The 13,220-nt window shown below is 42.3% G+C and overlaps 1 protein-coding gene across 6 annotated transcripts in view; it reads left to right on the top strand.

The window, feature by feature from the left end:
• MAPRE2 (microtubule associated protein RP/EB family member 2) overlaps nt 1-13,220 on the top strand; it is a 98,829-nt gene that overhangs the window by 41,817 nt on the left and 43,792 nt on the right. The window lies entirely within an intron of this gene.

Raw genomic sequence — 13,220 nt, 5'->3', positions numbered from 1 at the left:
CGGATCTCGGAGGGAGGCGGCGCCGTGCGGGAGGCGGCGGCCGCGGATGGCGGGGCGCGGGCAGCCCCTGCCCGGCCGGGAGAACCGCACCGGGCACCGGGCACCGGGCAGTGCCCGCCCCCCGCACGCCGGTGTGGGGGTGACAGCCTCCCCCCGCTCCTCGGGGCGGGGGTGACAGCTCTCCCGGTGCCTGCGCGGGGGAGGGTGGCTCCATCCCCGCCCCCCGCTCCCCGCCAGCCCCATTTTGTGTTTATTTATCGTCTATCGTTTGGGGGGGGGAGGGGGGACACCCGTCTTTTGTCGCAGTTGTAGGCATTTTTGATGAATCGTTTGGCATGCGTTGCTGGCCGCGCTTCTGCATTAACATCTCCGACAATATGTTCCGGCAGATAAGCTCATTAAAATTGTTTGCATTGTTTGATAAGGGTCGCGGCGCAGCCCGGAACGCAACTGGTTTGATGTGCTCCTTGCTGCCGACTCGAAGGGCGATAATACGGCCGGTGTCTCCTTATGTCAATATACAGTTATTTTAAATGCTGCCTGGATGACAGCAAGCAGTGCCTCTGCAGAGAACACGCCCCTTAAAGCTGGTTTTCAAGCAGCAGGAAATGATGCTGCTCTCAAATATCTGACTAAAGCGGCGAGTTGTAAGCTCGAATACATGAAAACAAACGTGGATGACTTGGCTTGTTTGTCTGAAGGAAATCGCAGTATTTTTAATTCTGCTGAGAAATAACGGAGCTGCTACCGGCATTTGGCCATTAATAACCTTAACAGTGAATCTCATTGTTGATCACACACTGACGGGCGTGCGTGAAATGCGACGGAGATCCCAGTGTGTGGTTGGTTTGAATCGCACAAAATCTAGTCTGTGTCTCTCTCTGATACTTTGTGTACATTTCGCACAAAGTAGCAAAATTGCTTTTGCAAGGACCTATTTCTACTTGCAGAAAGCCTGGAGCTCTCGCTTCCTATGCTTAAATTTCAGCTGAGAAGTACAAGATCCTGTTTTAGGGGAAAGCTGTACTTCCATCGTCCAGCTAAGCAGAAATATGAAATAAATTTGAAATGCCATGCATCTACCGCTATTCTGACGTCATAGGTACCACTAATTGCTAACTTGTTTCCTTCCGAAGAGTTCTTTGGAATACCTCTGTTACATGGGGTTCTCCATTCTTCTTTTTCAGTAGATTTGTATGTTTTTCTACAGTCATTCAGTTTTCTTGTCCTTTTGCCTGTCATATCATACACTGAACTATGTCTAGAAAAGATGTTTTGTGAGGCTGCTGTGTTCAGCATGTGATGACAGGAATAACTATATCACTTGCCCAGTTTTCCAGAAATTGTGAAGATACTCTGCATCTGAATAGCCTTCCATCTGGAGGAATACTCCTTAGTCTTTTAGTGCTTTGTATCCCTCTCTAGAGCAATATAAAGAAATATAGAACTACTGATTGCATGTTATTTTTGGGCACTAAATAATTAATCCAGTTCAATATATTTCAGAAATAAACCTTTAATGCACAAATAAAAATTTCCACTGGGGAATTCTATTAAGGTTGTTGTTTTTTTTTTTCCTTTTGGAAACTTACCACATTCTACAGAGTCATAACTCCCATATCTGTTGATTTCTTCCTTTCTCCAGGAGAAAGGGAGAATGGTACTTAACTTGCTTCCATCTGTAGCTGAAGTCCCTTAGGAAGTAAATGTCAAGTGTAACAGAAGAGAAACATTACAGAAAAGACATGAAAACTGTGGTGAAACTTCTCCTTGATACTGGAAAAAAAATGGCTTTTAACTTCCATGACAATCTTTAGTAGCAAGTTTGGTCCTGGTTCAGTGTGAGTGGCAGCAGGAGATGACTGGGTACAATAGATGAATTCCATCACTTTAGTGCCTGCTGCCAGACTGGACTGTCAGTGCCATTCCAGTCTTCTGGAGCAGCTTGCTGGACCTCACCATATGACACATCAGGTCGCTATGCCTCTGATTGTTGGGCTGGCTTCTTCCATCTAGGAATATGAAATGAATATGTCATTAAACACACCCTAGAGCTTGACAGCAGATGAGCAGTTGTACAAAGCTAAAACACTTCTGCATCCTGCAGCTTTGCTCCTAAGTTAACCTGCATCTACCATGTGTAGAGAGGTTCAGTATTTGCCTTTCGATCCTTCTCTCCCGTAGTAACAGAAATGCTTTCTCATTTTACAACTTTTGACATGTTTCATAAGTATTTTAAAACAGAAGTAGTCTTTACTGATCAGAAAATTTGTGTTCATCAGGTTAGATATTCTCAGACCTAAAAAAAAAACCCCTTTGCTATTTCTAATACCAGGTTTTACCAAAGATTTGATATCCAGCTCCTGAAGCAGATTTACAAACAGCTGCAAGTTGCACTGTTTTACAGACTAGGAAGCTGACATGGAAAGAGCTGCTGTAAGTTATCCAGGGAGTTGAGGATGCAGCAGGGAATTGAGCCTATACCACGAGTCCCAGCCGTGTGCTCTGTATGCAAAGCCACAAATAGTTTTCCCAAGTCTTCCAAAGAACATATTATATTTTGCAGACTGGGACATACAGGCCCAAGGTGTTAAGTTTCTTATCCAGCTTTACTTAGCTGGTAAATGGAAACCAGGCACTTAGGCATAAAATTTAGTCACAGGGTGATGTTACCTTTTGGAGTTAATAAATGTAATCAATCCGTATTGCTCAAGTGAAATGCCTCAGATTGTGAAACTGTTTAAAATTTCATACTGAGGTGTCTTTTGCTGGCCCAAAGCAGACTTTGGGTAATTTCTGAGAATGGTGTTATATTTAATGATAGTTTTACTTCTGTGTTCAAAGACAGCTGAAAAAATTCAATGAGAAACCAAATTAACAGCTGTGTGGAGATTTATTTTTTTAAATAAGACGTGTTTGCAGTGTTGTTTGTTGTTTTTTTTTTTTTTGCCAGGTATCTTGTGTGGTTGATCAGCTCATCATATTTTTAAAAGCTAAAGTATTAAGAGTGAATACTTCTAAGTTCAAATGGCATACCTAGTCTAAACCACCCTGGTCCCAAAGAGACAAACTGTTGTACCTTCCTTTGCAGGATACTGTGCTTCACTTCCGCTTTCTCTCTGTGTGTTGCTAGAAAAATGGTTTTCTGGCCCTTCATTCCCTGGCTATATTTAGTTTTCTACCCAGAACTTGCATGAAGCAGAGGGGAAGGGCCCGACTTCCTGATTATTTTTCTTCAAATTACTAGGCTAAAAGGAAAGAGTATTTCTGGTTTAGTTTTTATCTATGAGTGTGTACCTTTTTAATGTTATCTGTTTTAAATATTTGTTTTTCCTGAGTGTTGTCTTCATTCTAGAATTCATTGTGTAAGCAGATGAGTGATGGTGCTGTGCATAAGAATGAAAGCTAGATAGCAGTGGTGATTTCCTCACCCGCTGCTGGAATAAGTTGTGGGGTGTTACAGAGCATATCTGGCTGCCTTTTACAGCAGTATGAGCTGATAACTTCCATGCTGAAAGTCAAGATTTACATTATAGCAAAGTCTGGTTTTGGTCTTTGCCTCCCAAACTCCCAGTGAATTGCTGGATTTAGGCTGGCCCTGGGCAGCAGAGAGCATCCTTCCTTCGGCAGGAGCTGCCCCTGTCTCTGCTGACTCTGTGCCTTCCACAGGTGTGGCTTTACTCAGGGTTCAGAGGGGACCTATGGCTCTGCAGTACTCTGGGCAGAAGGAATTTCTTGCTCTAAATTAGCTTCCACTGAATATGGTGAGCAGGTAGTTACAGTGAAGTTAAAAAGACCATTTGTATTGATAAAATTAATATATAAAGGCCCAAGCTTGAGAATTGAGAAGAAACAGAGTAAAAGCAGTGAGTTGTCTTCTCACTTCACAAAGATAGGCGTGACTTCTGAAACTCTAAATGCCAGTCAAAGCAAATGCTATTAAGTGTAATAATAAGTGAATCTTTATTTTCAGAGACATTTGCTCTTGACCTAACAGTTTTATTGCGGATTATGAGAATTTTGCTCTAGATTTTATTGAAAGCAGGAAAAAATAACAAATGTTTAAAAACCCCATTAACAAACTAACATAAATTACACCCTATAAATCTGGTCCATGCTTTTCTAAAAGTTGTAGCTGTGATAACCCTTTTGTCTGCCAAGCGTCTGGATCGCAACAAGATAGTATGTATCAGGGAAAAGACCGTCCTGATGACTTAGAGCAAGCAGCTGACTAGCCAGCATTAAGGAGGGACCATGGCAGACATCTTTCCTTGGTTCCTGTCAGCTTAGGTACCCTCTATTTTCTCTTCTTTCACTTTCATGAAGCTGTCTTCCTATTGCTGCCACTGCTGTTCTTCTTTAATCTTGTTTTCTGCTTAGGGAGTACTCTACCTAGAGAGAGCTGTTTTGGTGAGAATCTTCTGCTGGGAAGAAGATTTTTTTTCTCAAAAAGCACAGGGTGAAACTGAAGCTAACTTAGAATCACATGTGAGTGTATGTAAAAGTGTCTGAGGGTTAGGAGGATGATTGTACTCGGTACTGCATCAGTAGTTTGAAACTTAGATAGTCCCTGCCTGCATTATTGGGATATTTCTATTGGCCTGGATTTAGATCTTCCTTGAAGGAAACACCTACATAGTGTTTTGGGGGCTGGAGGTATTTGTTTAAATCAGGGGCTAAGAGGGAGTGACTGGGGAGAGAGGGGAGAAAGCATGCCATAGACAGCCCAGTTTGTGTAAGGAAACTGAAGTAATTCTCAGAGAGAGCAAACTCCTCAGCTTACACCCGAGTGCTCTCACCATAAAGGTCTGAGAACATCTAATTTGCACCCAGGCTCCTTGGGTTTCAGAAACATCCTGTAGGTGGGAGGCTGCATTCTGGTTTTTGTTGTGTGATGTGGGTTTTTTTTAAACTACCTTGTTGAGCTGCATAGCAACAGCAATGTGGTTTCAGTATATTAACAGAAAAAGGAGCAAATTTGGGGCACGTGAGAACTGAACCTGATGCTTTCAGAAACTTTCAGAAACAGACATTTTGGCTTCTGCCTAGTGTCTTCATTCTAGTCTTCCTAGAAAACAGGCACTGAGAAATATGCTGCATTATGAAAGAAAGGTGATTTGGAGGTGGAGCTGTGGAGCAGGAGACCTTGATTAAAGCTATTTCTCTGGCTCATTTGAGGGAAATGCAGTTACCTCATCTGGACCACAGGAATGTTCTTCCAGGGGGCATACCTGGACTAACCTTTTGTGATATAAAACTTGTTTTGGGAGCCACTAAGAAAAGAAAATGTGTGGTAGGTCTACATTTCAAGCCTTGGCATTTGAATGTGTGACTCTTTAAATATATCTTCAGAGGTTTTGGGGTTTAGTGGGGAGGTTAGTTTAATTTGACAGTCTCTTCTCCTTCCTCATGCCCAAAGCTAATTATAGCAAAGGCTTGGTAAGGAAGCAGATAAATAGTGTGCCAGCTTTTCATTTTGGAAGTGCAACTTTCAGCCTTTGTTTGATAATTGAAAACGAGTGGTCTCGCCACATCTGTTCTCAATCACGCCAGCCACTGAGTGGGATGGCACGAAGGCCGTGGTGCGGTGGCAGCAGCAGCGAGGCTCGCGCTGCACCGGGACAGCCTTTGGCTGCTTGCATCCTCCTCGCTCCCTGAATCCTGGCCTCCAGCTAGCAGCACTGATCGCTCACTTCCAGGATCAGTGCTAGGGAATGTAAATGGAAAACATCCGTGTTTCTTCTGGGGATGGTGTTAGCTGCGCGCTGCGGAGCTGTTTGGATCTTGCTCAGATCTCTGCTGCCTGACTCACCGATAAAGCATCTTCTTCGTATTGTTTCATTATGATTAGGTGGGAGCAGGAAAGGAATATCAGCTATAAAATTTACTAAACATGCACTTAACTGTTGTGGTTTAAAAAGAGTGTTGTTTTGGTGTTTTTTGTTATTTTATTTTTAGCACAATTCTACTGTTTTGTGCTATGAAATATTTAATTCAAGATTAAAATCTTACCTGTGATATTTTGACAAAAGTTTGTCTAGTTTTCTAGTGGTATACTAAGTTGTCAAATACTTGGTAGAGAAGGCTCTGTGTACTGGAAGCACATACATTAAAAGTCTCAGTTTAGCCACTCTGAAATAATTTCTTGTTTCCCATGGAGCCCCATGATTATTGAAGGGTGCATTTGTGTTAAGTGGTTTTTTGCTATGCTATCCAAACAGGAAGTGTAAACATTCATCAGTGAATCCAGACTTAAGGATGTAGCTTCCGTAGGAAATCCTACAACTGTGCCAAATCATTCTGCCTGGAGAGAAATATGCTGTGCAGGTTGTACTGTTGATCTTCTGGCCTTGTGTATGACTACCTTGCATTGTATGGTTTCAGAGGCTTAATTTTCAATATTAGGTTTCTTGGCAATTTAGAACCCGGAGAGAGATCTCAGTGGAACCCTTAGTTGAGATCTGCACACTTCAGTTTTATCTTTTAGGAGAAACTCAAGTGAATTTCCCCCCCTGCAGCAGGGTTCTGTAGTACCATACAGATTTTCTACCCAAGCAGCTGTAATTATTCAGAGATGCACATGAATGCAAATTCTTTCCTGTCACTCTGGAATGCAGTGTTGATGCTCAGAAGGGCTTGCTGGCAGTATGTATTAAACAATTTTGGGGGAATGAAAATTCATTTTAGGCAAATCTTACACAGTTGTTATGCTTTGCTTCTTAAGGTTAATCTCTGTGGATCTGGTCCAGTAATATCATGGATAGGAAACACTGAAATATTTGAAGTAGAATACTCATTTGTTTTGCTTACGGATTCAGTGTTACACAAATCATAGCTTGTTAAAATAACTATAGAATCTATGAGTAATTTTTTGTATGGAAGTGCAACACATAACCCAGTGATATGAAAGTCCCACGGGAGCTTGTTTATACAGAAAGACCATGGTGTGTGGGAGTGCTGAGAACAGGGAAGCAGTGGTAATTGGTTGGATAGAAGGGATACATTTTCCCAAAAGGACAGCATTCAGTTGTAATTAGTCATTCTGTTGGAAACCTTGTTATGCAGAATGGTGTTTGTTATATTTTACTGAATTGAATTGTTTGGGATCCATATCGCTGCTTGCCCATAATAATGTTTTGAAGTTATACATTATGTAGATTCTGAAAGACGGTCTAAATACACTCTTTTCAGTCAACACATTGATGTTGTGCTAGTTGTCAGATTCAAGGAGGCATAAGAAATATTATCTTTTACTTTTTTTACTTCCTTTAATATATCTGCGAAGAAGACAAGCTGAGACACCTGGGGTTACTCAGCCTGGAGAAGAGAAGGCTCTGGGGAGACCTTAGAGCAGCCTTCTAATACTTAAAGGGGGCTTGCAAGAGAGCTGGAGGGGGACTTTTTACAGGGGTTTTACCAGGGGCTCCAACAGGTATGTAGTTGTTAGATAAGGGGCAATTGCTTCAAACAGAGAGTATGTTTAGATTAGGTATAAAGAATAAATTCTTCAGTGTGGGGTGATGAGACACTGAAACATGTTGCTCAGAGAAGCTGTGGATGCCCTGTTTCTGGAAATGCTCGGGACCAGGTTGCATGGGGCTTTGAGCAGCCTGGTATAATGGAAGGTGTTGCTGCCCATGGCAGAGGGGCAGACCTGTATGATCTTTAAGGTCCCTTCCAACCCAAACCATTTTGTTATTCTGCATATTTCTGCCTGCAGAGGTTTGGCTCTCTATTGCACATTTTTAATCTGTGGTTCCCAAGTGTGAAATGAGTTCCACAGCAGTAGGGATGCTGTAGAACTGACTTGTCTCTCAAGCAACTCTATTTTTAATATGGTGAGGTGTTTTTTTCCACTACCACATTATGCACACCCCCGAGTTGTTCCTGAAGGGTTACACAGTATGGACCTGGTGGTGCTGGTGAACAAGACGAACATGAGTCAGCAGTGTGCTCTCGTAGGGAAGAAGGCCAAGCCCGTGCTGGGCTGCATTGACAGGCATGTAGCCAGCAGCTCTGGGGAAGTGATTCTTCCCCTCTGGTGCTTCTGAGACCACATCTCACATACCGTGTCTGGATTTGGCCTCTCCAGTTTAAGAGGGACAATGACAAACTGAAGTGAGTGTGGCAGAGGGACACCAGGATGGTCAGGGAGCTTGTGACCTGTGTTTGGTCAGTCTGGACAGGAGCCAGCACAGGAGAGGGGAAGATCTCATTGCAGTTTTATCTGTCTAGTGGGAGACTGTGTGTAAAGAAGATGGGGCCAGGTTCTTCTCCAAAGAAAGGGAAAGAATGAGAGGCAATGGCCATCAGCAGCTGCAGCAGTAAAAGGTACTTTGGATATTGGAAGAAATGTTTACACAAGCTGACATGGTCAAACACCAGAAATTACCCAAAAAGGGTGCGGAATATCTGTCCTTGGAGGGACTTGAAACTGAGACAAATGGGTTCATCAGCAGCTTTCTCTTGCTATTTCTGCAGTGACCATGAGGCTGGAGCTGGAGCAGATCTCTCTGGAGTTCCCTGCCTACCCAAGCCAGTTTATGATCCCATTCTGTAACTCTAATAAACATAAAAAATTCGTGACTTAAAAAGTAACAAAATGATGTGCTTTAAAAATGAAAGGAATATCATCTGGAAACAACTTTTGTACTTCCAGGGAGATGAAATCAGCCTTGTCATCAAAGGTTTCAAATGGAAAAGAAAAATACATGTATGCAGTCTCAGTATGACTTCTTCAATATCAAACATTTTCTCTTCATAAATATCAAAGATAGTTAAATTCTTGTGAAAGCTATAGTTCTGCTGCAGCAGTATATTAATTCATATTCATATAATTTCATATTGCATTCTCTAAATTACTGGGAGCAACTTCTGCAGTTTAGTACCCAGGGATGATCAAAAGTTTGTAGAGACACAGCAGAGCAAAGGCATCATTTTGCTGTGTCATAAAATTAGTTATGTACATTGCAGCCACAGATTATGTCTTGAAGTTAACAGCTGATAAATTGCTTGCTCTGCTTGTAAGGGATTGTAGCTTTTTTTCCCACAGAAAATATTACCATTATTGATAAGTTTAATAGGCAGAAAATGTTTTAACTATGAGCACAGTTCTTAAACTGTGTCAGATGTCTGTTTAGTTTGAAGTGCTTTTCCAGGGAGTGGTGCAGAACTGTCTTGTCGCATGGCCTCCAGCAACACTGAGAGGCTTGAAGTAACTAAATATTCACATTGCAACCCAGATTACCTTCTTAACTGCACTTACATGTAGTTGAAGGCAATTAAAGCAATAAACTTTTTTCTTCCTTGTTTATTGTGAGAGTTGAACTTGATAATGTCGCTGTTTGCCAGCTGGAAGCAATATACTTTAGGAATTGACCTCAAGATATTCCATGAAAGGAGACCAAATCCTATTAAACAGTACATCTATCCTTCTCTTACCTTAAGATGCAAGGCTTTACTGGGGCTTGTAGATAAAGAGTGTTGTAACTAATTTCGTTTCTACAATCACAGTTACATCAAAGCAGTAAGCACCTTCTGAAGAACATTATTTTGAAAACAAAGCTTTGGGGATTTCCCCCTTTAGATAGGCAGAAGATGTTAAAAGTTAAAATCTGTCCGAAAGTGGCAGTTTCACAGACCTTCAAAGACCAACATGGTGGAAAAAAAAGGTTTTGGGGAAGCTTTACTTGATGCTGGTAGACACCAATTATGTTGGTACTGCAACAATGGTAAAATCATTCTGTGGTTACTGGCACACAGCAAGAGTAATATGTTACATAAATCACAGATGGCTGAGCTAGAATGTTCCTACAGGGCAATTTACTTCATCCAGGATTAGTGAATTCTGGTTTTAGTTGCTCCAAAATTTTTGTAGCAGTTAAGCAATTGCTCTTAGAAGTTCAGCCCAGTTCTAGATAGTACTTGGTAGGATTAATTCTTAAGATGTCATTTACTGGTGGTATGTTGAGCACCAGAATCATTTAAGACTGCTTTTTTGTCTGTTTCAGTGTTAACCAGAATAAGGGAAAAGGTCAAGTTACTTTGGTATCCAAAACCAAAATTAAGTGTTGTGGCTGTAGTCTTAACACTTGCAGTCTGTCTAATATTAAAAGTGGTTTGTAGGGAGTTTGTAATAAGCCAATGACAGGGGTATTTATTTGGGCCTGTATCAACAACATTGGAGATATCAGAACTCCAAGATTTATTATTATCAGCAATATTATTTTTAGTCTGGTTTTCACCAGTGGCTGAGGGAGAAGAGGGAGAGAGGTTGGCCTTAGAACCTAATAAAAAGCTCTGCAGTGTGTTGGTGCAGTGGTCTGCGGAGGCAGTGCTGGCAGGGACTGTCAACTGGTTCGTGTCACAGGTGCTGTCTGGAGCTTGGTCCCTCATTCCCAGCAGAAAGCCTGGTGCTTCTCCTTTCCCCCCAAATGGCAGCAGAGCTGTGATAGCAGTGGGAAGCCTGGACAACCATACTAAAGCCTAATATTTTTGTTATAAAAATACACAGCCATGTTTTAGAGAGTGATGCACCAGTGAAAGCAGCTAGCATGGTTGCCTGTTGCTTCATCTGTGGTCACATGCTTGTTTACAACTTCAGGGCTTAAAATAAATGTTGTCTTATACCCCTGATCAGTGTTGTCACCTTTCTGCCAGGATGACTTGTTCAGGGATGGAGGGGAGCTGGCTGCCTGGCTGATCCCTCAGCAGTTGTGTTGTGCATGCTGTGCTCTTGCACCTCTGCTCACTTTTGGGTCCTGGGATGGTTGCATGAGTGGTTGCTGTGCTATTTCTTGTCCCTTACTTGGTATCACTCCGGGAACTTTCAAAGTGAAGGTGGCCTTAGAAGGAAGGCCACTTAAAAAGGGCCTAATTTTCTGCAAGAACAGAGAGATGGACGTAATGATCCTTGGTGGGCACCTTCCAACTCATGATATCCTGTGATTCTGACATATATGTATATTAACGTTAGATAAATATTGCAATGCATAAATCAGTACGTATTTACACTTAAATACATTAAAAACTAATGTAGGAGAGAGAAGAGTTGATGCACTACAAAGTCTCTGTGCTATCATACATAGTTTGTGTGTATCACAGTGCATCATTTGTGGGTGGGAAAGCTGTACTGCTGTCCCTCTTTAGCTAGTGCAAGAGGTTTCCCATAGGAATGCTCTGCTCCTTAGCTTTACCTGCCTTGGACAGCCAGCGTTTTTAAAGTGTACTGCAGTCTCTTGTTAGGAAACAGCAGCTGTCTGTTAGGAGAAAGGCTTTGCATTTCCCCTTGTTGAATCCTCCTGTTTTCCCTTCTTCCCAGACTTGTGCTCTTCTGACACCCGTGGATGTTCAGTCCTATCTCCTGCTGAGTCACTGCCTCTCTAGCGTGGCTCTGCAGGGTTGTGAGGCACTTGGAGGCTGCTCAGGCCCCCCGTCAGGAGGGCTGTATAGTATTACAAAATCCCATTTGCCATTAGGTTATGCTTGGAGTAAATCAGCGTGTTACTTTAGCCTTTCACCTCGGAATGTATACATGCTGGAGAGGAGGAGGGGGGCAGCGAAAGCTCGGATAGGTCAAAACTAAATTCATTTGGTGACTTCATCTGTCTCTAGTTGGATCTCATCCCTGCTGAAGCTCCCAAGCCTGCCTGCAGCGTTTTCTGGACTTAAAAGGTGGAAATGGCAGGAGCCGGGAGCAGCCGGGCTGCCAGAGCTGCTGCTGGGCTGCGGCGTGGCTGCTGTCCTGCTGCCTTGTGCCTGACATGGTGCCTTGGTGCCCTGCAATCCCAGAGCCCAGCACTGCTGGCTGCTCTTTATCAGGGGTTCTGGTTGTTCTTAGCCCTTCCTAAACATGGGCAGGTATTCCTTGGTGTAGATGCAGGTGGCTGCTTAGGTGGGTGGCCGTGTCCACGGTGCTTGGCCTGTGGATTTGCCCAGGGGATTTGGGGACAAGCTCTCCTCCACTGCTGTCTTCATTTTCCCCTAAATCTGCATTTACTAAAGAACTGGGTAGTCTTTTCTCTGAAAGTGAAACTACTCATTCATTAACTCGTGGGAGCAAAATAATAAGAGGTTGCCCTGTTATTTTCAGTACTTGGGCTAGGAACTGAGGTTTGCTTGCATGGGCTGCCTCTCAAGGCATCCTTTCTTCAGTGGTCAGCACTGATGTTACCTTGCTTTTTGGCACATTTTTAATGTCTTGGAAATCCTTTAGCAGCGTCTGCATGTTTGCTTGGTAATCTGTAATTATGCATAAGGGGAAAAAAAAGGAGAATTGAAGTTCCTGCTTGTGTCTGGATGATTTGAGACTTTGTTTAACAGAAGATTAAATGTTGGTTTACTCATCAGCTTTCTAGATGTTTTCTAGTTACACAATGGTCATAGACATCTTTGGTTTTCTAAAATGTAGGTGTTTCTAATTGGCTTGAGTTTCTTGTGTAAGTCTGAGAATCATTTTTCTTTGAATCAACGTTTTTTGGTGTTTTTTTTCCCTTCACAATCCCCTTGTCTATTGTTAAAGGTAGACTAGTTGCCAGCATCTATTGTGAAAATTTGACAGGTTGAATGTCTTCCTTCAGGGCATCAGAGCAGCAATTCAAGCTTAAGATCTTAAAGTCGAAAGCCTTGGCAGGGAGAGGGTAATAACTGTAAGCAAAAGCAGTGAAGTTTTTTAGCTTTGCAGTCTTGCCACGGTTAGGTTCCTCTCGTTCAGCCTACTTCAAAGGTTTTTGTTGCTCATCATTAATAAAATGACTCCTTAATTTGTAGTAACATTCTTTTTTTACTGAAATTCTATACTGAAATCGTGTGTCCTTACCTCATGTTAGCTAGTGCCTGTCTGTTCATCAGAAAACATTATTATTGCTTTGTTCAACTGCTCTAAGGTGTGGTTTGAGGGTGCTGTTCACTGCTGTGGTTCATTTCTAACCAGAGTGAATATACCTGTGTGGAAATGGTGGTGGCCAGAGGCTCTGAATTGCTTCCATTTTGTGTAAGCTATTGATGTTTGCCTTTCTTGAATGTCTATGCTTTGTCAAAAATGCTTTTTTTAAAATTAACATTTGTTTCCTCATAGAAATTGATAAGGGGCCGTTAGACCATGCAAATACTTTCAGCCATAATTAAGATACTATGTAGTTATGTGTTACTGTCACTTTGTACTTGTGATGGCAAAGGTGAACCCTGGAAAAAAAAGGAATCTTGTTACTGTAGAGACATGA

Source organism: Cyanistes caeruleus, chromosome 1 (genome assembly GCF_971803275.1).
Source record: "Cyanistes caeruleus chromosome 1, bCyaCae1.hap1.1, whole genome shotgun sequence".
Classification (NCBI taxonomy): domain Eukaryota; kingdom Metazoa; phylum Chordata; class Aves; order Passeriformes; family Paridae; genus Cyanistes; species Cyanistes caeruleus.
The sequence above is the reverse complement of the archived record's forward strand: the minus strand, read 5'-3'. Positions and strand labels throughout refer to the sequence as shown.